The sequence below is a fragment of the Chiloscyllium plagiosum genome, unplaced genomic scaffold, assembly GCF_037043375.1.
Source record: "Chiloscyllium plagiosum isolate Xiang-an unplaced genomic scaffold, Cpla_swu_hap1 HiC_scaffold_22, whole genome shotgun sequence".
In the NCBI taxonomy this organism is placed as follows: domain Eukaryota; kingdom Metazoa; phylum Chordata; class Chondrichthyes; order Orectolobiformes; family Hemiscylliidae; genus Chiloscyllium; species Chiloscyllium plagiosum.
The window spans coordinates 15835501-15860471 of record NW_028270160.1 but is presented as its reverse complement, the minus strand read 5'-3'; the positions used below and the strand labels follow the sequence as shown (position 1 = coordinate 15860471).

General features: G+C 40.5%; 1 long non-coding RNA gene across 1 annotated transcript in view; it reads right to left on the bottom strand.

Moving 5' to 3' along the window:
• The window catches only part of LOC122561282 (uncharacterized), a 52023-nt gene that overhangs the window by 9929 nt on the left and 17123 nt on the right, over nucleotides 1-24971 (bottom strand). The gene's annotated exons all lie outside the window — the stretch shown is intronic.

The window sequence follows — 24971 nt, the reverse complement described above, 5'->3', positions numbered from 1 at the left end:
TCCAGCAGTTAGACAAGGCAACACAAAGAAAAGGCAGATAAATAAAAGCTCACGTACAGAGGGAAATGGAAAGAGGATGGAGAGAAGTGAAATAAAACTCTGAGAAAGAGAAACTGAAAAGAATGAAATAAATAAAAAGAAGGAAGGTTGGGAGAAGTCAGAGACAAGGAAGAAAATCGCATAGTGATAATGTCACTGGACTAGTCATCTGTAAACTGAGACTACAGGGAACTTGGGTTCGAATCCCACCATGACAGTGGATGGAATTTAATTAATAAAATGAAATATAAAACTAGTAAGAGTAATGAAGACCAAAACAACCTTCAATTGTTATGAAAACCCATCTCTTTCACTGATATGTGTCTAGAGAAGGAAATCTTCTGTCCTGACCTTGTCTGGCCTATCTGTGACTCCAGACCCAGAGCAACATGGTTGACTCCTAACTCTCCTCAGAAATAGCCTAGTAAGCCATTCAGTTCAAGGGCAATTAGGGACAAGCAACAAATGCTTCACTTACCAGCGATACCCACATCCCATGAACGATTTTTAAAAATGGCTATTAAGGATTGTCCCCCCTCTCACATCATAGAATTCTCTTGTATTTCGAATAAGCCTATATTGTCACCTCTGTTACATTTTAGTGGATCATTTTACTTAAAAACTTCTTTTAAATTCACCTTTTAGTCAGGGGTCTAGAAAAGTGTAAAAACAACACATTTACAATTAGAAAGAGGTGGATTTGTGTGTGTAAGGAGAAATACTTCCATCACACTGAGGTGGGTAGATATATTAATAGATAGATAAACTGACAGGCAGATGACTACGCAGGTAAATACTATGACTTTTAGTATAATAAATTGGGGAATGGTTCCTCTTATTACCTTCAGCAAAATAATAAATATATCTTTATATGTTTTACATGAGTTTACCATTTCATATCATAGTTGCACAGATCTAGAATCAAAGGCACAATTACTCATTGGAACCGAGCTCAGCTAATTTGCATATACTTTTGACTAGTAATGTGCTCAAAACAACTGGTCAGTGTTATCTACTGTCAGGCTCTGTATAAATTCTACACTTTTCAATAATTGTTTGAGATTGCTTTCTTTTTATCATCGCCCATCTCATCAAAGCAAACGAATTAATTCATGCAGTTTGCAGCAGGCTTCCACACATTCACAACTATAAATATCGGTAAATAGCATTGTAATTTATCTGGAATACAATTCAGGTATGAAATATCAACACATGGTCTGTGTGTCCATGAGACAATGTAAAGGAAGCTTTACTCTGTATCTAATCCCGTGCTGTACCTGCCCTGGAAGAGTTTGATGGGGATAATGTAAACGGAGCTTAACTGTAGCTTAACGTTCTGTACATGTGCTAGGAGTATTTGATGGGAACTGTGTAGAGTCAGCTTTCAGTTAAAAAGAGAAGAGGGAGCTTGGCTCTGTGCCTGGCTCTGTGCTGTCCCTGTCCTGGGAGTGTTTGGTGGAGGCAGTATAGAGGAAGCTTTACTCTGTAAATTACTCTATGCTGTAGCTGCCCTCACCATGTTTGGTGGGATGGGTACAGGAAGTTTCACTTTACATCTACCCAGTGCTACACCTGCCCTGGGAGTGCTGATGAGACAGAGTAAAAACAATTTATGTTTAATTACCCTGGTGCTGTACCTGCCATCCAGGTATGGTGAGACAGTGTAGAGGAAGATTTACTCTCTTTCTTACTCTTTGTATTTTAACAGAGTTACTGAGTCATACAATATGCCACAGGACTGCTTTGCCACAAGCTAATACATTAAAATTCACTGCTGATTATTTGGGGGTTACTTTGTCCTCATCTGTGCTTACTGATTCAGTCTTAGGTAAAATCCATGCACTGCTTTTCTGATTTCCACTTGATTGCAGGATTAGTCAAGAGGAATGGGAGTCTGCTTGATACTTGCCCAACAGAACAAAGGAATCTGGGATCGAACTCCTATCCTGCACGTAATCCCCCAGATTACAAATACAATCTTAGTCATGCCTGAAGTATATGGCTCAAAATGAATTGAGAAATATACTTATCCTCTGAGCCATTGGGAGATATTTCAACATGTATAATGCTCTAAACTTGACATGTTTTTCAGAATTTTCAATTTTAGAAATCTAATAAGATGCTGATCATCAGTATACTTTTAACAGACAAGAAGATCCAAAAAAACCAAATGTGTTTGGTGAATATCCTCTGCTTCACTTATGTTCAGCAAATTTAATGTTTCTTATTGGAAATATTATAGATAGGAATTATAAATTACATCTATATAAAAATTACCTACTATACGATAATTACTGTATCTGTCATGCTCATTGGCAAATCTCTTTCAATATAGTAAAGATAATCTGAAGGTATAACTGCAAAATGCACCTTTTCTGTCAATGTTTATCATTATGAATTTCTCTGTTCATATGTGTAATGCAAATTGGCTATGTAAACATGTCACATGTTGTAATGAAATTTGCCCATGCAGTGCCACCATTGGCAGAAGGAAATAATTACAGGATAGCAAATTTGTAATGTCAATTCCATTATAACTATGAACACAGAAATTCATTATGGAAATGTGAAAATAAGCAATTATTTGATTTCAGATGAATATTGAAAATGCCTGGCTGCCTTAGTCTATTTTTTCTTATTCGTGGATTATGGCAACATCATGTATTATGGATTATGCTTCCTGGCAATGACAGTATTTATTGTCCATCCTTCTATAACTAATTGGTTTGCAAGGCCATTTCAGAGGGAAGTTAAAGGCAATTATTATCATATTCCATTGGGTCTGAAGACACATATAGCTCCGGTTAGATAAGGACAGAAGATATTCTTCCCTAAATGGAAAACAGGCGTACTTTTACCAGTAGCTTCATGGTCATCATTACTGATATGAGTTTTTTTAATTTCAGATTTATTTAATTTCTCAGCTGCTGTAGTAAAAATTTAATTCATCCCTTCAGATTATGAGTCTGAGTATCTAAATTATTTGTCCAATAACATAAGCATTTGCTACTATATTGCATACCACCACTTGCTCCCTAATCGTGATTCACCCCAAAGACTACATGTGGTCTGGATTCCTAGTTTTTATTTCCCCAAAAGGTTACATAGTTCCCATGATACCATCTATCAAATGCTCACCTCCCGAAATGCCTCCCGGTATCCTTATTTACTATACAGGATACATTGGAAGCAGTAATATTCTCCTGATGGGTTTTTGACTGCTGGGGAGGAGGTGGTGAGAAACTTATAAAACCTATAACTTGTTAAGGGCATCCACTCATCTGCAAAGATAGCCAGGGCTCGCAGATTCTGTGATGCATCCTGGAGTTTATTAAGCTAGAGGTCAGAAGCAGAAGACCAAATTTGTTAGGCACTAAGAACAGGAAGCCAATGGAGAATGACATAGAATAGAAGTAACCAGTGCAATCTCCAGCACCCAAAGTCTGCCTCTCATTAATGATGTCAAAATGTTGAGGACAACCAAGGTATGACTATAAGCATTCTTTCCTCAGCCTTCATTCATTTCCTGGATCCTAATAGTCTTTTGTCAGTATTTGAGTGAGTTAGACATTCTCTAATGAGAGTGCTGCCTATAGTGTGGTAATATTATGGCAATTTCACATTTACTGTTATAAAATATCCCAAGGTGTTTCGCAGGACTGAAGGATTCCAGACAAACTTTGAGACTGCGACACACAAAGAGATTTCAGGATTGATGACCAAAAGCCTGGTTAAAGAAATAATTTTGAATGAGCATTTAAGCCAGGAAAAAGGAAGTAGAGAAGCGGGGATTCTAGGAGGGGGTTGTGGATGGGATGCACACAAAACTTAAGATCCGGGCAGCTGAAAGGACAGCCACCAATACAGCTTCCAATTATCAAGCACAGCAGCAAGATACTCAAAATAGCAGTGAATCCTACACCTCAGCTGGACAGGTGGATCACTATGGTTGGTCATCTGCTACAACTGAGGATGTAATTGTTTTTCATCTGTCAGCTCTCCAAAACATTGCTGTGAATAAATTAACATAGTTTGAAATACTGACGTTTCTCCTCTGTCCTTCAGCCACTGTCAGACTGTCCCACTGGGTCTATCAGTATCAGGAAATAAAAATGGAAATTGACCAACATTCAATATCGGTTTAATCTATCCTCGTTGGGATATCTCATACATAAAACAGAAAAGTCACAAGAACACAGTAAGTGATCATCTGAGGCTGTAATACTTTGTTGGAGGCAGTTTTATTCTGCATCTAAATAAGGGTGTAACTTGCAATAGGTTGCCAGTGAGGCTGTACTGACAGAGTTTTACACTGCATCTAACTCATGCAGTACCTCCCTGGGAGTTTATGATGGAAGCAAGTATAGCAAGAGATTTAATCTATAATCACCCCTTGCTGTAACAGCCTTGGGAATATTTGATGAGGCAGTGTAGATTAAATTTTATCAGATAATCTGTTCATTATTGTCTTGCTGTTTGTGGAAGCTTGTTGTGTGCACATTGGTTGCTGTGATTCATACAGTTCAACAGTGTTTATTTTTCAAAGTTGGTTCATTAACCGTAAAGGCACTATACTGATGCTAATTCCTTTTTTGTTTTAGCACTTAGCCAAGGTTGACAACCGAGCATTGATTCAAATTCAAGGATTTTGAAAAATATTAATATGGTCATGATATAAGCCTGCAATGTTGTTGAATAAGAGCTGCACAGTTCCTGTCCATTCCTTGGAGTAGACAGAATGGAAAAAATAAGATGGTGGGAGCAATCAGAAACTTCGTTAGAATCTTTTAAAAGAACTGATGCATTATGGCTTCAAGGATATTCTTTGTCAGTCGCAATCATTTGTTTCTCACGAGTATTTCTCATGAATTGTAATCCCTTTAATATAACAAAATACTCCAGATGTTTTTGGGAGAGCTGTGCAATATGAAGTAAAGTTTGGCACCAATCCACATGACGTGACATTAGGGTAGATAGCCAAAAATATGGCCAAAAGATAGGTTTTAAGCAACATCTTAAAAGAAGAAAATGAGGTAGAGAGATAAAGAAAGTTACGGAAGGAATTAGACAATTTAGGGACTTGGCTGCTTAAGGTCAGTGGTGGAACACATATATAATGAAAATGCTCAAGAGGCCAAAATTAAAAGAGTACATTCATTTTAGAGGGTTGTGAAGTTGGGGGAGATTACAGCGATATGGAAGGATGAAACTATGGAGGCATTATAAACAAGAACTTGAAAATTGAGGCATTGCTTGACTAGGAGCCATTTCTGGTCAACGCGTACAAAGATGATGGGTGTACATGACTTGATGTGATTAAGGATATAGGCAGTCGTCTTTTAGATGTCGTCAAGTTTATGAACAGTCATGTGCAAGAAACTAAGCAGATGTGCATCAAAGTAGTTGAGTCCGGACATAACAAAGATATGAATAAAAAAGATGAGCAGAGGTGTAGGTAGATGATATTATGAAAGTGCCACAGAGATTAAATCTTAACATGGACACTGAGAATGAAGGAAAGAGTAGAGAAAAGAAGGTAAGGGCTCATGGAGAGATAGGGGTAGGTGAATGAAAGGAGTAACTTTTTTACTGTCGGTTATAACAGTGATGCATCTAGGTGCAGTATGTGAAAGACTAATAATGCAGAAAATGAGTTCCCAACCACAAATTGAGAATTTGAATTTAGTTCTTAAAAATCTGGAAATAAAAAGATCTCAATTAAAGTGAAAATGAAGCTGTTTTACCATTGTTCACCAATACCTATTAGCACAGGAAACTTAACTCAACCTGGGCCTAAATCTGACCCTAACCCTATACTAACTGACTGTTAACTGAAGTAGTCTAACTAATCAGTATCTCCATTTCCTAAAGGGAACAGTTGTTGTCTTTGCCTGGCGGAACCCAGAGCATGAGAATGGATTGATAGAAAATGGTGCTTTGCAGATGCAGCACTGATCCTTCCCATGTTGTAGTTTGCAAAAACAAAACATGTCACTTTGCCACTTACCCAGAGAGACATCAGAGCTCCATCAATCTACATCAACAGCCAGGCTGCTCAATTTCTGTGTTATGATTTTAATAGAGAGTGACTGCACTGTTCCTGAGAGGTGGCCAGCAATATGAAAACAGCTTGAGAAGCAAACCCTGGGTCTATGCAGCTGGAGGGTTTGTGAAATTGGGTACAGTTATTTTGGTGCTGGTGCTGACCAGGCACGGAAACTGCACATTGAAAACACTGATGCGACACAAAAAACACTTGCAAAACTGCATCCTCTGAATTGATATATTTTTGTATATTCCAGAACACTGCAAACAGCAATAAGCACTCCTCTTAATCCTTAATTAATTCCAGTTAAACAAACCATAGGAGCTGTGAGATGCAGATATCAGACACCTGTGGGAAATGTCACACCTACAGCTTGCACCCGCTCACCAGCTTCTCCTCCATGTAAATAGGAGCTGTTAAATCCCACCCCCAATACTAACACCCTCACCATCCCTTTCATCTGCCTCTACAATGCTGTTGCTTTGGTATTAAACACCACAGTCTAATTCAATTGTGTGTAATTCATCTCAGGATAGTGTGAGTATGAAGTGTCGGTCCATGAAGACAACAATTAGCTTTTTTATTGCAGGGAGTTTGGGAAGGGGTGAGAAACAAACAGTCCTGCAGTAAACTCCATTTCTTTGCACCTGAGGGGTTGGTGGGAGGTCCACAAAAAGGTGTAAAGTTCTGACCAGGAATCCTGCAAATGTTTAAACTTCTATTAGATGTAGCAGTAAAAATCAGCAGAATAAACAGGACTAGAAAGGAGAAGAGTACTCATTCCAATTCTCCTAAAAATCCCAAGTATCTCAAAACGAGATGAATTTCTCTCATGGTCTGACGATACTTTAAAAAGCCCTCCAAATTCAGTGGCATTGTAAATGGGAAGTGGCAGTGGGGCCCAAAGTGTTTTTATGTTGAGATCAAGCAACAACTGCTGTTATAGATTCCTGTCATTGATTAAGTTGATCACAGATGAATCTCTGAGTAAGAATGTTTTCAGGTTGAATATATTTTCAAAATCTCTTTTTTTAAAGTCCTGTCACTTTTGCATACCTGAACAGGTGCTGAAACTGCAATGTATTGATGAGGTTAAAACAAATCCCAACTAGCTAGATGAATGTAGAAACTCAATTGTATATTTGAAGAAGAGCAGAGGGTTTTTTAATATGCTTTAGCAAAAATACCCCTCAAACTACATCATTAACCGGCCATTCAATTGATTGCAATTTGTGTGATCTTACTGGGTGAAAAATATTGCATTTGTGGTGCATGTGATAAAGCACTGTGTAAATATATAATTTCAAGACCTCCCAAAATGTTTTACAGCCAATTAAGTATTTTGAGGTGTAGCCAATATGACAATGTAGAGATCCAGTAGGCAATACATGCACAGCAAACTTCCACAATCAATATCAAGGAAATAACAAACATGAACTATCATGAGGCAATAAGGACATCTTATTACAAAAGTGGTCTAGTGTAAAAGTCACTGATGTGACACAAAAGTAAATAGGTATTGCATCCATCACTCAGCAACAGGAAGGAACATGTTAAAAAAAAGCTCTCACAAACAAAAATGTAACAAATCAAATCTTCTTTGTTATAGTAAAAGTACAGAAAAATATTTAAAAGGCAAAATTAGAGAAATTCCATCTGAATGCACGAGCACTCACAGTAAAGTAGATCAATTGATAGCATAAACATACAAAAACAGGTGTGATCTAATGTCATTATAGTAACATGGCTGCTGAGTGATCAGGCTGGGAACTGAATATTCAAGGGTAGTCAACATTTAAGAAGGAAAAGGAGGTGGGTGGTACTGTTAATAAAGATTGAGATCATTACATTAGTGAGACAAGACCTTAGATCAGAAGATGAAGATATTGAAATAGATTGGTTTGAACAAAGAAACAATAAGGGGTAGCAAAATTGGTGGGCCATTACTTGTAAACAATCAAACAATAGTGGAAATATTGCAAGGTTTATGAAGGTTTGTAGCTCCAGTTGAGTTTAGGGTGTAGGATTTCTCGCTGAGCTGTAGATTTGATATCCAGACGCTTCATTACCTGGCTAGGTAACATCATCAGTGGCGACCTCCAAGTGAAGCGAAGCTGTTGTCTCCTGCTTTCTATTTATATCTTTCTCCTGGATGGGGTTCCTGGGGTTTGTGGTGATGTCATTTCCTGTTTGTTTTCTGAGGGGTTGATAGATGGCATCTAGATCTATGCGTTTGTTTATGGCGTTGTGGTTGGAGTGCCAGGCCTCTAGGAGTTCTCTGGCATGTCTTTGCTTAGCCTGTCCCAGGATAGATGTGTTGTCCCAGTCGAAATGGTGGTTTTTTTCATCTGTGTGTAGGTCTACGAGGGAGAGAGGGTCGTGTCTTTTTGTGGCTAGCTGGTGTTTGTGTATCCTGGTGGCTAACTTTCTTCCTGTTGTCCTACATAGTGTTTGTGGCAGTCCTTGCATGGAATTTTGTAGATGACGTTGGTTTTGTCCATGGGTTGTAGTGGGTCTTTTAAGTTTGTTAGTTTTTGTTTGAGTGTGTTGGTGGGTTTGTGTGCTACTAGGATTCCGAGGGGTCTTAGTAGTCTGGCTGTCATTTCTGAAACTTCTTTGATGTATGGTAAGGTGGTTAGGGTTTCTGGCTGTGTTTGGTCTGCTTGTCGTGGTTTGTTCTTGAGGAATCTGCGCGCTGTATGATTTGAGTATCCGTTCTTCTTGAATACTTTGTTTAGGTGGTCCTCCTCTGTTTTCCGAAGTTCGTCTGTGCTGCAGTGTGTGGTGGCTCGTTGGAATAGTGTTCTGATACAGCTTTGTTTGTGTGTGTTGGGATGGTTGCTGGTGTAGTTAAGAATTTGGTCAGTGTTTGTTGGTTTTCTGTATACGCAGGTTTGTAGGGTGTTGTTGATGATGATGAACACCCTCACAGGCATAAAGTTCACCAAGGAGGAAGAAACCGACAACAAACTTGCATTCCTGAACATCACAGTCGAAAGAAAGGACAACGGAGAACTACAAACCTGCGTACACAGAAAACTGACAAACACTGACCAAATACTTAACTACACCAGACTACTAAGACCCCTCGGAATCCTAGTAGCACACAAACCCACCAATACTCTCAAACAAAAACTAACAAACTTAAAAGACCCAGTACAACCCATGGACAAAACCAACGTCATCTACAAAATTCCATGCAAGGACTGCCACAAACACTATGTAGGACAAACAGAAAGAAAGTTAGCCACCAGGATACAAACACCAGCTAGCCACAAAAAGACACAACCATCTCTCCCTACACACGGATGAAAAAAAACCACCATTTCGACTGGGACAACAATCTATCCTGGGATAGGCTAAGCAAAGACATGCCAGAGAATTCCTAGAGGCCTGGCACTCCAATCACAACGCCATAACAAACGCATAGATCTAGATGCCATCTATCAACCCCTCAGAAAACTGACATCACCACAAACCCCAGGAACCCCATCCAGAAGAAAGATATAAATAGAAAACAGGAGACAACAGCTTCGCTTCACTTGGAGGTCACCACTGATGATGTTACCTAGCCAGGTAATGAAACATCTGGATGTCAAACCTACAGCTCAGCGAGCAAACCTACATCCTAAGTGGTAATATTGGCCACAAGTATAAATCAAGAACTTGGAAGTGCACATAACAAGGGCAATGCAATAGTCATAGGAGAGTTCATCCTGCATATTGACTGTGTAAACTTTATTAGTACTAATGCTGTGGAAGACAGGTCTGTGGAAAGATACTTTTATAGAGCAATATGTTGAGGAACCAACTAGAAAATGGGGTGTTATGGATCTAGTATTGTGCAGCATGTAATGGCTAATTAGTAATTTTATTGTAAAAGAACCTTTAGGGAAGAGTGACCATGATATGTTAGGATTTCAAATTAAATTTGAAAATGAGGTAGTTTAATTTGAAAATAGGATCTTAACTCTAAAAGAAGGAAATTACTACAGCACATTGGCTGTAGTAGATTAGGAAACAACATTAAAAAGTACAATGATTGTCATATAATGATTCATATTAAAGAAGTAACACATGGTTTAATTCACATGAGCTCACACCTCATGAGAGGGAATTTCAACAACATGCATTTATAAAGCATTGTTTTGCACTCCGATGAGCTTAATAAGAGCTTTATCAGTCAAATGATGATATCAAGTCACTTGTAGAAAGATTAGGCCTGATATTGTTAATCAGGTAGATATTTAAAAGCAACCTAAGGACAGAGGTGGAAAGAAAGAGGTTAGTGAGAAAATCCCAGAGCTTACAACTACAAAGAGCATGGCTGCCAACAGTGCAACAATTAAAACTAGGGATGCACATTGAAAGGATCAAAATTGAAAGTGTCTCAGAGGATTGTAAGAATGAAGGAATTTTCAGAGATAGGAATGGAATTGAAAACAAGGTCAAAGATTTTGATTATTACTTAATGTCTCTTGGTGAAATATGCCTATCTTGGTGAAGACAGAATCAACTCCATCTAAGATGTCTAGTGGTCCAATGGCTAACTCTCTGGACTGGGGTGGCACAGTGGCTCAGTGATTAGCACTGCTATTTCACAGTACCAGGGTCCCAGCTTCGATTCCAGCCTCAGGCGACTGTCTATGTGGCGTTTGCACATTCTCTCTGTGTCTGCATGGGTTTCCTCCCACAGTCCAAAGATGTGCTGGTCAGGTGAATTGGCCATGCTAAATTGCCCATAGTGATAGGTGCATTAGTCAGAAGGGGGTGGGCTACTCTTCAGAGGAGGGGTGTGGACTGGTTGGGCCGAAGGGCCTGTTTCCACACTGTAGGGAATCTAATCTAAACACTGCTCAGTATGCAAAGGCAGGGAAGGAATAACAAAAACAGAAAATGCTGGAGAAACTCAGTAGGTCTGTCAGGGTTCCTTCTGAAGAAGGAAACAAAGTTAATGTGTCGAGTTCAAAATGACTTTTCCTCAAAATGTTTATTATGTTCCCCTCTTCCCAGGTTCTGCCAGCCCTGCCAAGTTTCTTTAGCACTTGTTGTTTTTCTCAGATTTCCGGTATCTATAGTATTTGTTTTTGTCTCAGGGAAGGAGCAATAGGGGTGTTATGGGACCCTTACTTGAGGCCACAAACAAATACAGTCAGTCACCTCTCCCCTAGAAAAACTCACCACAATGTTGAATAACTGTAAATAATTGCTGGAATGTGGAATTTATAGTTATATGATTAAGTATATTATTAATCCAGTGTATAAATAATCTAGAGGCGTGTTTCTCCATGCATTTTAATTCTCATTATGCTTTAATAAATCATGGAGGGAGGTGGGGTGTTGTGATTGCACAAGTGTTCGACAGGTTCTATAAATTCTCATATAGCTCTGTAAGATAGTGCTGCAGAATCAATGCCCAAAGTGAGCTTGCATATTCAGGAATCAGTGAAACAAATAGCAAAACAAAAAAAACTTTCGTCAGCAAGCCAAATCTCAAATCTTCACTAGTTTAATGACCTGGAAATGAAAGGAATACCTCTGTGGATTGACACATCTTTAGGATTTATTTACTCAATGATTTTCACAGTTAAAGCCATGCTATCCTTAATTAGTGGCTTTTGTGTTTTCTTTTCCACTTTTATCATGAAGTCCAGCTTTGCTACTGTTGCCTTTTATTGAATGCACTGCTGATGAGGATTGAGTTTGGGTATATTATAGTCACTTAGATGAGAGCAAAAAATGTGAGTTGATACATCAGTGTTGCACTCAGGGAGTGCTGCGCTGTCAATGTTTTTTTTCCAAGTGAAATGTTAAACCTAAGCATCGTCTGTTCTTCCAGTTTCAATTCATTAATGAAATATCTAGAATTGAAGGCTATTCTCATGAACAATACAAAGAACTTATTCTCAATAATCGCAAAAATCTTTCTGGTTATGTCATTAAGGAAAGGAAATTTGCCATCCGTACTTGATCTTACTCCAGACCCAAAACAACATGATTGACTCTTAACTGCCTTGTGAAAAGACATAGCAAACTATTCAATTGTAAAAAAAACAAGACAGAAAAGTCAAAAAGGATTGAAGTTGGATGGAAAATCTGGCATTAACTTAGGTACCAGAAACAACAATGGCAGAGCACCTTTCAAAGTCTCCCTAAACAGCATTTGGGGGTTTCTGGCAAAATTTGGAGAGGTGTCATCATCATACTCATTAAATCATGAAAGTCAACATCACAGATATTATCATTCCACTGGCAACGCAGACCCACCAAAGAAAGTAGCACAACAGTATGCAGTCGAGAGAGAGTTTCCTTGGAAGTTCTTAACATTGATTCTGAATCTCATGAAGTCTCAAGGCATCAGGTCAAATATGGGCAAGGCACGATCTACTGATAACCACCAAACACCCTGTCTCCCTCAGATGATGTTTCAGTGATCCTCCATTTTGAACACCGCTTGGAGGAAGTTTAGTGTGGCAAGGGGGGAGAATGTACTCTGGGTGGGAGACTTCAATTTACATCACCTACAGCAGCTCAGCCATACTACTAAGTGGCCACTATTAACTGAATTGGTCAAATTCTGGAAGACATCTGTCTGAATGTGCCTGAGGCAAATGGTACATAACAAAGCAAAGAGAAACTCCTGCTGGACCTTGTCCTCACCAATCTATCTGGTGCCCATGACAGTACTGGTAGCAGAGACCACAAACAGTCCTTGTAGAGATGGTTTCCTATCTTCTCATTGAGATTACCCAATGTGGTAAATGGGATTGATTCAGAATACATCTAACAAGTCAGAACTGGGATTCCATGAGATGCATTAGCAGCAACAACAGAACTGTATTCATCACAAACTGTAACTTCATAGCCGAGCACATAGAGTCATATAGCATGGAAACAGACCCTTCAATCCAACCAGTCCATGCCGAACATAAGCCCAAATTAAACTAATCCCCACTTTCTGCTCCTTGCCCATATCCCACCAAACCTTTCCTATTCATATACCCATTGAAATGTCTTTTAACCATTGTAAATGTACCCACATCCACCACTTCCTCAGGAAGCTCATTCCGTATGTGAACCACCACTGTGTAAAAAATTTGCCTGTCATGTCTTTTTTTAAATCAATCTCCTCTTACCTTAAAGATGGGTCCCTAGTCTTAAAATCCTTGAGAAAATACAACTACCATTAACTCTATCTATACCTCATGATTTTATAAACTTTTATAAGGTCACCCCTCAACCTCCTATGCTCAGTGAAAAAAGTCCCAGCCTTTCTTTAGAACTCAAACCTTCCATACCTGGCAACATTCTGATAAATCTCTTCTGAATCCTCTCCAGCTTAATAATATCTTTCCTATAATTGGATGACATTCCCCACACGATTATCACCCCCATGCCAGGGATAAACCATTGTTCAACAAAATGTGCAGAAGGGTATGCCAGCACCAAGCATATCTAAAAAATGAAGTGTTATCTAGTGACCACTTGAAACTATTCAAATTGCAGTGCAAACTAGTCAGTGCCTGAAAAATGAAGGGAGAGTCTAATGAGGTCCTTGCTAGTTGACCACTGAATGATGCAGGTTGATTAGATGATCCTCACGCTGTGTTGATGTTATGCAGGAATTAAACCCAGTTCCTCTTTTGTTGGTGATAAGAAAAATCAACAGGTGTGGCAAAGATGTAAAGTTGGAGCTTTCAATCAGTGCCTGGTGCCAGTCCTACTTCCTAACTGGATCAATATGGTAGAATACACTAAAGGAGGTGGCGATTTGGTCCCTTGTGCCAGTTCGATCTTTAAAACAAAAATCTAATTCATCTCATTTAGCCCATTCTCTCTCTGTTTACATGTTGAATTTAATCAAGTAATGTAATGGGAATCCAAGATATACTTTGCAGGCCTCAGTGCTCAGGCACGGAAGTTCTTACAATCGCCCTGGCTGGCATCGCCTCATTCAGCAGAGTGGGAGTCAAAAGTTGACACTTCTCTGATCTGAGGAGAAAGTGAGGTCTGCAGATGCTGGAGATCAGAGCTGAAAATGTGTTGCTGGGACAGCGCAGCAGGTCAGGCAGCATCCAGGGAACAGAAGAATCGACGTTTCGGGCATAAGCCTGAAGAAGGGCTTATGCCCGAAACGTCGATTCTCCTGTTCCCTAGATGCTGCCTGACCTGCTGCGCTGTTCCAGCAACACATTTTCAGCACTTCTCTGATCTGCATGGTTCAGCACCACACTGCACCCATAGGGTGCATAATATGAGGTTGCTGTATCACAATGAGTTACAGGGATTGGGAAAGCACATGAAAGACTATGGGGGAAGATGTCCCTTTAACAGGCTAGAGGATGTGTGTATGTGTGAGTGACACATGGGCCAGCTGTGTGTGCTCAGTGGGTTATGAAGAGGGTGTGACCATGTTGTCAGTGAGACCACTTTGAGTCCTCTCCTGAATGGAGTGAGGTCAAAGCCCGACTCAGAGGACAATCTGTGCCACCAGTGAGCGGCATTTTTCTCCCTATTCAGTGAGCATACGGCGTGATCAAACGCTCCTTTTGTAACACTAATATAAACCGTGTTATACAATGTCCATGTGGTACAATAACACAGAGAGGGGCGAACATTAAAACAGGCTATCTGCAACTTGTCACTTAATGAAAGACTGGGCGGTTGTGTGGGAGGATGAGACGGGAAAAGAGATGAAAGAAGAAGGGAGAAAAAGCTGGAAAAAGAGGGCGGGAATGAGAGCGCAAAGGCATGAGGGAGAAATGCCGCAAATAAAAAACGAAAATAAAAATAAAGGTTATACAAAATGCAGATAAATCTGGAATATCGTTAGAGAAAGGAACGCAGAAAAGTGGTGAGCAGGAAAACATTTACAGAGGAAAGACAAATGACAACAGGAGAGGGGAAGAAGTAAGCAAAGGGGGATAAAGGATGGTGAGCCGAGTTCTGATTGGAAAGGTGCAAGCCGTGCGTAGAGTGCACCTTCTGTTCTCGTGGTTTTTGAGCTGTGTAGGGATCGCTATCAACACAACCCGCTGGTTTTCTGGGGCCAGAGCCCGGGCTTATCCGGGTGTTGTCTGATGTTGGGTGAGCTGTACCGGCTTGCGAGCTGGAGAAACTGAGATACTCAAACTGCTTGTCCTGAGGAACGGGGGAGAAGGAGTGATGGTGACATCTCTCCAGTCTTTCTTTCAATCCTAAACTGTTACTGCTCAGGATTTATGTCCAAAGATCACAGACTCCGTCTTCCTAATCACAGATGCTGCCAGACTTCCAGCACTTTGTGTTTATATTTCAGATTTCCAACAGCTGTGGCACTCTGCTTTTGTATTCGGGAAAGCACTTAAAAAAAACGACAAAACTCAGAAACACCTGTAGCCAGTCAGGAAGAAATTCATGCAAGTTGTCTGTGTGGAGTTTGCACGTTCTCCCCGTGTCTGCGTGGGTTTCCTCCCACAATCCAAAGATGTGCAGGCCAGGTGAATTGGCCATGTAAAATTGCACATAGTGTTAGGTGCATTAGTTAGAGGGAGATAAGTTTGGGTGGGTTACGATTTGGAGGGTTGGTAGGCCCGAAGGGCCTGTTGCCACACTGTAGGGAATCTAATCTAAAGTGAGGTGGAACTGATGGATGTTACTATACTGAGGTTTCCAGAAGGCATTTTATGACAAGATGATATATCAATGATTATTGTGTGAAATAAAAGCTCCCAGTATGGGGTAACTTCTTTGGTGCTGACACAAAGATAGGAAAGTAGTTTGTTATATAAGGAGGATTCATAGGGACATAGAAAGGTTAAATGAGTGGGCAAGGAAGTGAAAAATGGAGGATAATGTGGGAAATCTGAAGTTGTCCGTTTTGGCAGGAAGAATAACAATGTATATTCTATGAAAGGCAAACAATTACCAAGCTCTGAAATACAGAGGGATCTGGATGCCCTAGTGTCTGAAATGGAGAGGGATTTGAGAGCCCTAGTGCCTGAAATGTAAAAGTGACAAGAAAAACTAATAGAATGTTATGTAAAATTAGGAGAATTTAACATACAAGTAGGGAGGTTATGCTTCAGTCATGCATGGTACTGTTCAGACCCTACTGGAATTTTGGACAGTATTGGTGTCCACTTTTAAGGAAGGATGTTAAATGCATTAGAAGCAGTTCAGAAAAAGTTTTACAGGCAAATACCTGGAATGAGTGGGTTGTCTTATGAGGAAGATTGGGCAGGCTAGGCTTTTATCTGCTGGAATTTAGAGGATTAAGCAGCGTCTTGACTGAAGGAGTCTTGACAAGGTGAATGTTTCATCTTCTGGGATGTGGAGATGGTGTTGGACTGGGGTGGACAAAGTTAAAAAATCACACAACACCAGCTTATAGACCAACAGGTTTATTTGGAAGCACTAACTTTCAGAGCGCTTCTCCTTCATCAGGTAACTCGGTGTTGTGTGATTTTTAACTTCATCTTCTGGGAGAAGAGGTCAGTTAAAAAAGAAACAAGGATCACCCATTTAAGCGAGGAACGAGGAGCATCTTTTAACCTCACAGAAGGTTTCAGGTCTTTGGAACTCTCTTCCTCAAAACGCGTTGGACGCAGGGTATTTTTTAAAAAATGGCAAAGATAGATATATTCTTGACAAGGGGTTAGTGAAAGGTTATGGGGAGGCGGGAATGTGCAGTATCAGATCAACCATGCTTTTATTGAATAGAGGAGTAGGGTACAAGGGCCGAGCGGCCTCCTCTTACTCCTAATTCAAATATCAGAAGGGCGTTCGTGTTTCTTTGACTTTGTACAAACGTTTTAAAACTCACTCCAATTTGAATTGTTTTTGATACCCACCTGACAATTCCTTATTAATTGACAACATTTTCCAAATGTGATTCATTGGGGAGAATTTCCAACACGTGAATATGAGAGCAGAACGATTTCGCTTCACTCACCCTAAATATACAGCCAAGACCTGGGTTCGGGGATTTCAAGGTGAGAGCAGGATTTGTTCTGAATTTCACAGAATCGGTGTGAAGGGAAGGGGCTTCCTGTTGAATAAGTGTAGCCTTAACAGCAGCAATAAATCGGTTGTAAGAAACGATGATTACGCTTATAACTAGGAGAAAGGTGTGATTGGCACTCCAATAATCTCGGAGATAATTTCTCTGCCTTTTCTTGCGATGAACAATCAAGAAAGGGCTCGGAGTTTCTCGTGCGAAACTCTCTCCACGGTCTGATCAAATCCACTCCGGCAGCAGGAGCAAACTTACAGACTGACTGCCCTTCCGAATGTCCTTAAACCTGGTGAGGAAATCTACTCTCAATGTTAGATTTTTAATACCTAAATATCAGCAGATCATTAATTTAGAGAATCAATGCTTGGTTTATAACCTCTGTAAATGTGGCGTTGTGACCACAACCAGATCAGTCACGAAATGAATGAGCGGATTGGGTCCTTCTCTTTAAATCCCATATTCCTAATCTCACTTCGGATTTATACTCCATGGTATTATTTCACTTTGTCCAGCGTGTGTGGGTGTCACTCACTGACCAGACCAGCATCTATTACTCACCAGTAACTGCCGTAAGAGTCAAATACATGCTGTGGATCTGGAACCACGTCTAGGCCAGACCAGGTAAGGATGGCAGATTCCCTTCCCTAAACAGCATTGATGAACCAGATAGGTTTTTTGGACAATCATGAGGTCACTATTAGATTATCTTTTTAATTACAGAATTATTTTTCCCGGTTTAAATTCAAATTTGGCCATGGTGAGATTTGAATATTTGTCCCCTAAACCTGGGGTCCTGGATTACCAGTGACATTACCATTACCACCTCCCCTGTCCAGGATCTCCGGCACAGAATTGAGGTTAATCTGTCTCTCCTTCACCTACCACGCTCGCGGACCTACTGAGTGTTTCCAGCATTTTCTGCTTTTATTTCAGAATTCCAACACCTGCAGTACAATAATCTGCGCTCTCGGCTTTCTTCGATTCTGAATGTTAATTTGCGGAGGGGATTGGGATTGCAGTAGACATAGCCAGTAAAGGCACAATGGGCCAAATGGCGACTCCTGCGCTTTGTAGCTTTTGTGCATGTTTGCCCATGAAATAGCTGAAGCTTTTAAGAGCGCATCTGGTATCTGAAAAATGTTAATTGTACCATTTTGCTTCTTGTGGGGCGTTTTGTCAGTATAATAACACGGTGTGTATATGTGTGTACGTATGTTAAAGCATTCACTGGGTGAAAGAGCGCTGAGAAAGGAGATATGGGGAGGGGGTCCAGTTGGGTGGAAGATGTTAAAGGTAGGCATCTTTGATAATCCAAACCGTTATAATTTCCGACAGACAATTTGAAGCGTTGGAAGTTTGCTTTGATACAGAGTGCAAGGAAAATCTGTCTCTCGGTTCAATAGTCTTGGGGGCCTAATTGTAAAATCATAGCTGCTTAACACAGGGATAAAGGGACCAAGAGAAAAGTTAGAGCGAGAGAAGGGAGAGAAGCTCAATTGCTTTTCAGCATGTTCGGGTCTGTCTGTAAAACACAATGGGCTGAAAAGTTCGCTGCCCGTCGAGTTGTTCTTATCTTCCTTTTCCCAGGATACAGGAGGCAGTTCCGAAGAGCGAGAGAGAAAAAAAAGCCCCTGAGCAAACAGCGAGGACACAAAGGGATAAGAAGATTGCGAGGTTCCTCCTGGCCTGGTTATATTACAAGACTAATGTGTGTCCATTCACAGGGAAAGGTGACCACGGGCTCTCGAGTGTTCTGACAGATCGAAGTGTCAGAACAGGTAAAACAGAGATACAGAGAGGCATGTACCATGACGGAACAGTCGTACATCTCTGTCCATCTCTTGTTTCTTTTTCTTTTCATCTTTTATACAAGCCCCGCTTTAAAAAAAATACTAATCGCACCATCACTAAGCTGACAAAACAATCCCTTCTCCACCACCCCCTTCCCCCAAGTGGCAACGAATCACCGACTGAGGGACTGGTCAGAGCTCGCAGAATCTCTCAGTCCGGGGCCTGATCCGGCAGCGCGTTCTGTGGGAGCTATTCAACTGTGGACAGCATCAGCGAGTCCAGAATTCGCACACAGACTTGCGCTTTCCAGCAGAGGTCACTGGATCGCATTCCTTCTTAGAAATAAACACTCAGGCCATCCCCTCAACTGACTCAACTCCCAGCTAGACAAAAGCAAGGTGCAGTTCAGCTCAGGTGAATGGAAGCTTTGAGCAAATCCTCAGAATGACAATCCAAGTTCAGCACTGAGGGAATGCCACATTGTCTTCTCCAGGAGAGGTGAAGTCGTTCGACTCAATCAAGTGGATGTGAACAATCCAATGGAAAACAAGGAAGGGAGCTCCAGTCAGGTGGAGTGGTCCCTCCAACATTGCTCCCAAAGCACTGTGTCTTACTGGCCCTGTCTTCACCAATCAATCCACCACCAAGGAGCTCATGGAACCCCTAAGATTCAGACCATCAGATCTGCTGCCTCTGCCACACCCCTTCCTTCCCTGCAATCACCAATAGTTACCCCCTGCCCCTAACTCTGATGACACATCATTCTCGAATTTTCCTCCATTCCAGCTCCACTCGCTCTCTGAATTCATCTTCCCCATGAGACCCATCGCCTGCTCCCTCAACTTTATTCACACAAAACTATTGATTTACCAACTTCCCCTCGCAGACCCCAAATTACCTGATATGTTGAATGGTTCGCTCTTCAGGTGTTGTCCTACTTTCCATTAAATCTGCTGATGTCATCCCTCGCCCCAAAAGAAAATAAAATTGATTCCACCGTCCTTGCAAACGACTGCTCCATCTCCAACACCCTTTCCTCACTCCCTTTTCACCTCCCAAAACCCTTCCCATTTCTTACATATTTGAATCCTTCCAATTAAGTTTTGGTCTATGTTACAGAATCATGTGTCTCTTTGTCAAAGTCTACAAATGACATCCTGTGTTCCTATGACACTCATCTTTCTCATAATGATCAGACCAACCTCTTCATTGCCTTTCCACTGTTATCAGGTTAAGTTTGATGGCTTTCACCTGGTTCCAGTCTTGTCTGACTAATTTTAATCAGAAAAAGGCTTGGTCCTGCACCAAGACACCATTGCCTTGTGTCTTACAAGAGTATGCCTCCGGTCCTTCCTGTTTCTCACCTACATGTTGTTTCCCCTGGAGATCCACAAATATCACTGTATTATCGCAAGAATATATTTTAAAAAATGAAATGAGAATAGGAGTTGGCACCCTGGCAATTGATCCTATTCTGTAATTCAATAAAATCATGGCTAATCTAATTTTGGCCTAAATTCAATTTAAGCCACACACCCCCCACACCCCCACACCCCAAAAAATAACTCTTGGATATCATAATTCTGTGTAACTCAGACTTGAAATATTCAACAATTCAGCATCCACTGCTCCATGTGCACTGAATTCCAATGATAAATAAACTTCTGAGCAAATTAATTCATCATCATTTTTGTCCTGAATGTGATACCCCTTATTTTGATACTGTGTCCCATAGTTCAAGGTGCCTCCTACAAGGGGAAATATCTTCACACCATCTACCATGTCAGACTTCATCCAATATCATAATACTGGATGAACAGAAATTTTCTCCAAGTAAATATTGGGAAGCCTGAAACTGTTGTTTTTGATGCCCACTCTAAACTAGCCACCAACTCAAGGTCTCTCTGTTGCAACAGTATGAAACCAAACCAATCTTTTCAAAACCTCAGTGTCATATTTGACACTATCTTTATGTTCCAATGTCACATTCACGCCGTCAATAAAACACCTTATTTCCACTTCAGTAACAATCTCTACTAATCACCTGTTTTCCCCAGAAACCATCTCATGACTCCTGGTTCAGAAACAACTTAAATTTAAAATTCTTAACATTAGTTCAAATTCCTCTATGGACTGAACCCTCCTTATCTCTGCCATGTCTTGTAGCTATGTAACACTCAATTCACTATTCATTAATTCTGGTGTCTTGCTTGTGCCCAATTTCATTTACTTCACCATTGGTGGCTGTGCCTTTGGTTACTTGGCCCTAAAACTCTGCAAATTCCCCTCTACCTCCTTTGCTACCCTTCTTTAAGATATCCAAGAAAACCTACCTCTTTTACCACGATTTTACTCACTTACACTAATATTTCATGGCTTGGAGCTACATTTCATCTGCTGTTACATCTGTGGCAGCCTTTGTAAATATAGGTTGCAATTTTGCTTTTGAGTCAGCGCATTCCAATACTTTTGCAAAGGCAAGTCTAGACAAAGAGTAACATCAGTTTATCTGACAGTGGGGGCATTAAAACTGAATGTGAAGCTGCACTTACCTATTGTCCATGCACATGTACTTAAAGCGGGGGCCACTATGTAACAACGAGTTGGTGACTCACAGGACTGCCACTGCGTGTTTCAATTTCAATGGAGAGCTTTGTCAAATTTATAATGTACTCATTTATATATCCTTTCCCACCTGATATAAATTTAATGAATAAATTGGTTCCAACTGTGATTCATTCAATGTAAAATGATAAAGATGACAAAACTGTGCAGACAAGTTCAATAATTGGACTTCATATGCCCACACAGTAGCAGATCCTTTTAATTTTGCAAGTGGACTGCAGGACTGCAAATTCTAACGAAATGAGGCAAGAAGAGAGATTTGGAATTGTGGCTGTATTCAGAGAAAAACATAACCATTTCTGAATTCTACAAGTCCAGTTGTCAACAGTTGCTTTATTTAGTAATCCCAGATGCAGTTATAGATGGTGACCCCTGATTGAAAAACACACTTTACGTTTATATATCATCTTTAGACTAGTAAACATCATAAAGGAGATTTTCCCAACAAAGTAACCAGAGAAAATTTGAAACTGAACAAAATACCAGAAAAGCTGAAGAAAAGCTTCAATAGAGAGGTAGTTTTTAAAGATTACCATAGAGGAAAGAGTGGTTATGATGCAACTCTCCAAACCAACATCATGACTTGGCATCATTCTCCATCCCTTTCCCCATAATCCTACATATTATTTTTATTTTCTTAAATGCCTCATTTGAAACTGCATCCACTATAATTGTATGCAATGCATTCCAGATCCTAACTACTAGCTGTGTGAATTGTTTTTATCAGACCATTTTTGCATTCTTTTGCAAATTATTTTAAATCTATGCTCTTAATTCTTGGTCCTTTTAGGAGTGGGATTGGTTTCTCCCAAATGTCACTTCTAGATCTTTCACGATTTTGAAAATGTAAAATCGAATCTCTTAGCCTTCTCTGCTCCAAGTAAAATAATCCCAACTTCTCCAATCTATCTTCATAATTTAAGTTTCTGATCCCTGGAACCATTCTCATAAACCCCCTATGCATTCTCTTGCATCTGTTCAAGTCATTCCTAAAGTGTGGCAACTCAAATTGTACACAGTACTCTAGCTAAGGTTTAACTAGTAACTTACATGGATTCAGTATAGTATTCTCGCTCTTGTACTTTAATGTCCCTACAAATAAAGTCAAGGACATTGTATGCTTTATTAACCACTCTATCCACACGTCCTACCACCTTTAATGACTTAGGACCGAATGTAAACTTAGGGAACGGCTCACCAAGTATCGCAGCCAGGCCTGCAAGGGCCGACCGGACCTCCCAGTCACTGCCCATTTCAATTCCTCCAACCACTCTCTTTCCGACATGACCATCCTTGGCCTCCTCCATTGACAAAATCAAACACAGCACCTTATCTTCTGTCTTGGCACCCTACAGCCCAGAGAACTCAACATTAAGTTCTCCAATTTCAAATTACCTCTGTCCCCATCCTCTGACTCCCTTCCCAGCCTCTCTCCCTCTCTGCCACTGCTCCCTGCCACCAACTGGATTAATTCCTTCCATTGACCAACCTGCCCCTACCCTCTACCTGTCTTCACCCTATCCCCACTTCACCACCCTGCCCCCATCTCCCCCTTTATCGGCAGATCTCCCCACACTCACCCCCAGTCCTGAAAAAGGGTGACACCCGAAACATCGATTTCTGCACCTCCTGATGCTGCCTGGCTTGCTGTGTTCCTCCAGCCTCCTGCCGGTCTACTTAAGAATTATATAAGCCAGGTCTCCCTGATACTGAACATTATTTAATATTGCCTCTCCACGTTTCTTACACCAAAATGTATCACCTCACATTTTCCCACACTAAGCTTCATCTGCCACCTGTACACCCACTTGTCAATGCACTTTTGAAATTCTACTTTATCCTTCTCACCATTTAAAATGCTTCTTAGTTTGTATTGTCCATAAATTATGAAATTGTCCCCTGCATTCCAAAATTCACATTGTTAATATTAATCAGGAAAAACAAGTCCCACTACTGACTGCTGAGGAATTCTGCTAAAAATCTTAATCTAGCCTGAAAAATATCCATTAACGGTACTCTCTATTTCCTCCCACTCACCAGTTTTAGATCTACACTACTCCTGTCCCTTTTATTCCATGGTCTGTAACTTTTCTCACAAGACTGTTGTGTGGCACAGTATCAAACGTCTTTTAGAAGTCAAGAACAAAAAGACATTTCTGGAAAAGCTCAGCAGGTCTGGCATCATCTGTGGAGAGAAATCAGAGTTGAAGCTTCAGGTCCAGTGACCCTTCCTCAGTACAGTCCTGAGGAGGGGCCGCTGGACCTGAAGTGTTAACTCTGATGTCTCTCCACAGATGCTGCCAGACCTGTTGAGCTTTTCCAGCAGCTCCTGTTTTTGTTTCTGATTCACAGCATCTGCAGTAATCTAAGGTTTTTATCTAAGGAGGCCACGTATACTACATCAACAGCCTTATCCTTATCAAACTAGCTTGAAGGTATTACTTCAAAAGGACTTCAGAAAGTTAGTTAAACATGACTTTCCCTTTAGAAATCTATGTTAACTGTCACTAAGTTACCCACATTTGTTCATTCTATCCCAAATTAATATTGCTAAAAGCTAAACTTACTGCCTGCAATGGGTTGACTTATTCTTACAAACATTTTTGAACAAGGGCATGATGTTTGCACATCTCCGTCCTCTAACACCACCCCTGAGTCCAGGGAAGCCTGAAAGATTATACCATTGCAAAGGCTAAATTTGATACATTTTTCATAGACCCTGGGAGTGAAGGGTATGAGGAGCAATTATTATAAAACAAGGCTTATTCAATAAAGGTGCAAAGCTAATTAACACAATTTGGAATATGACAGCATAAATATGTATCATTCCAATAAACAACAGACACATATCAGTTAAGGAAGTATGAATATATTTTCTCTGCAGAGATTAGCTTCTAAAAATAAACTTTGGTAAAATCAAGTTGAGATCTCAACCAGAAAACTGTGACCTCATTGAACAGCAGAGCAAGCTCGAAGGGCTGAATAGCCTACTCCTGCTCAGAGGTCCCATGTCCCTAATTGGAGGAAAGTAGGGTTCTTGAATTCAGTTGATAAATTCAATTTTTGTTGAGGTACACAGCCACATAGATCAGAAATATCATGACATTGCTGGCGAGTTGTTTGATCTTAAGGTTGTGGTGTTGACACAGTAGTGAAAATAACAACTATTCCACTCCTGATCATTGCCAACAATTTGATTCTGGATGCAGTGTGGGCAGAGGTCTTGGTTAGGAGACCCTTTCGTACTGAACAATCTTAACACCCATCAACTAGATTCAGCTACTTTCATGAGCTATTGGGGAGTGAATCAGTGTCTTCAAGGGTGAGGGTGTGGGGGTGGGAAGTGGGCAGTGGGAGGAGAGAAATCTGTGGAGGACAATCACATTCTTCTTCTGTTTCTCTGAACACATATCACAGCAGTTTACATTTATGTCTTTTTCTCTCTCTTTCATTTCCTGCTTTCTATTTTCTGCC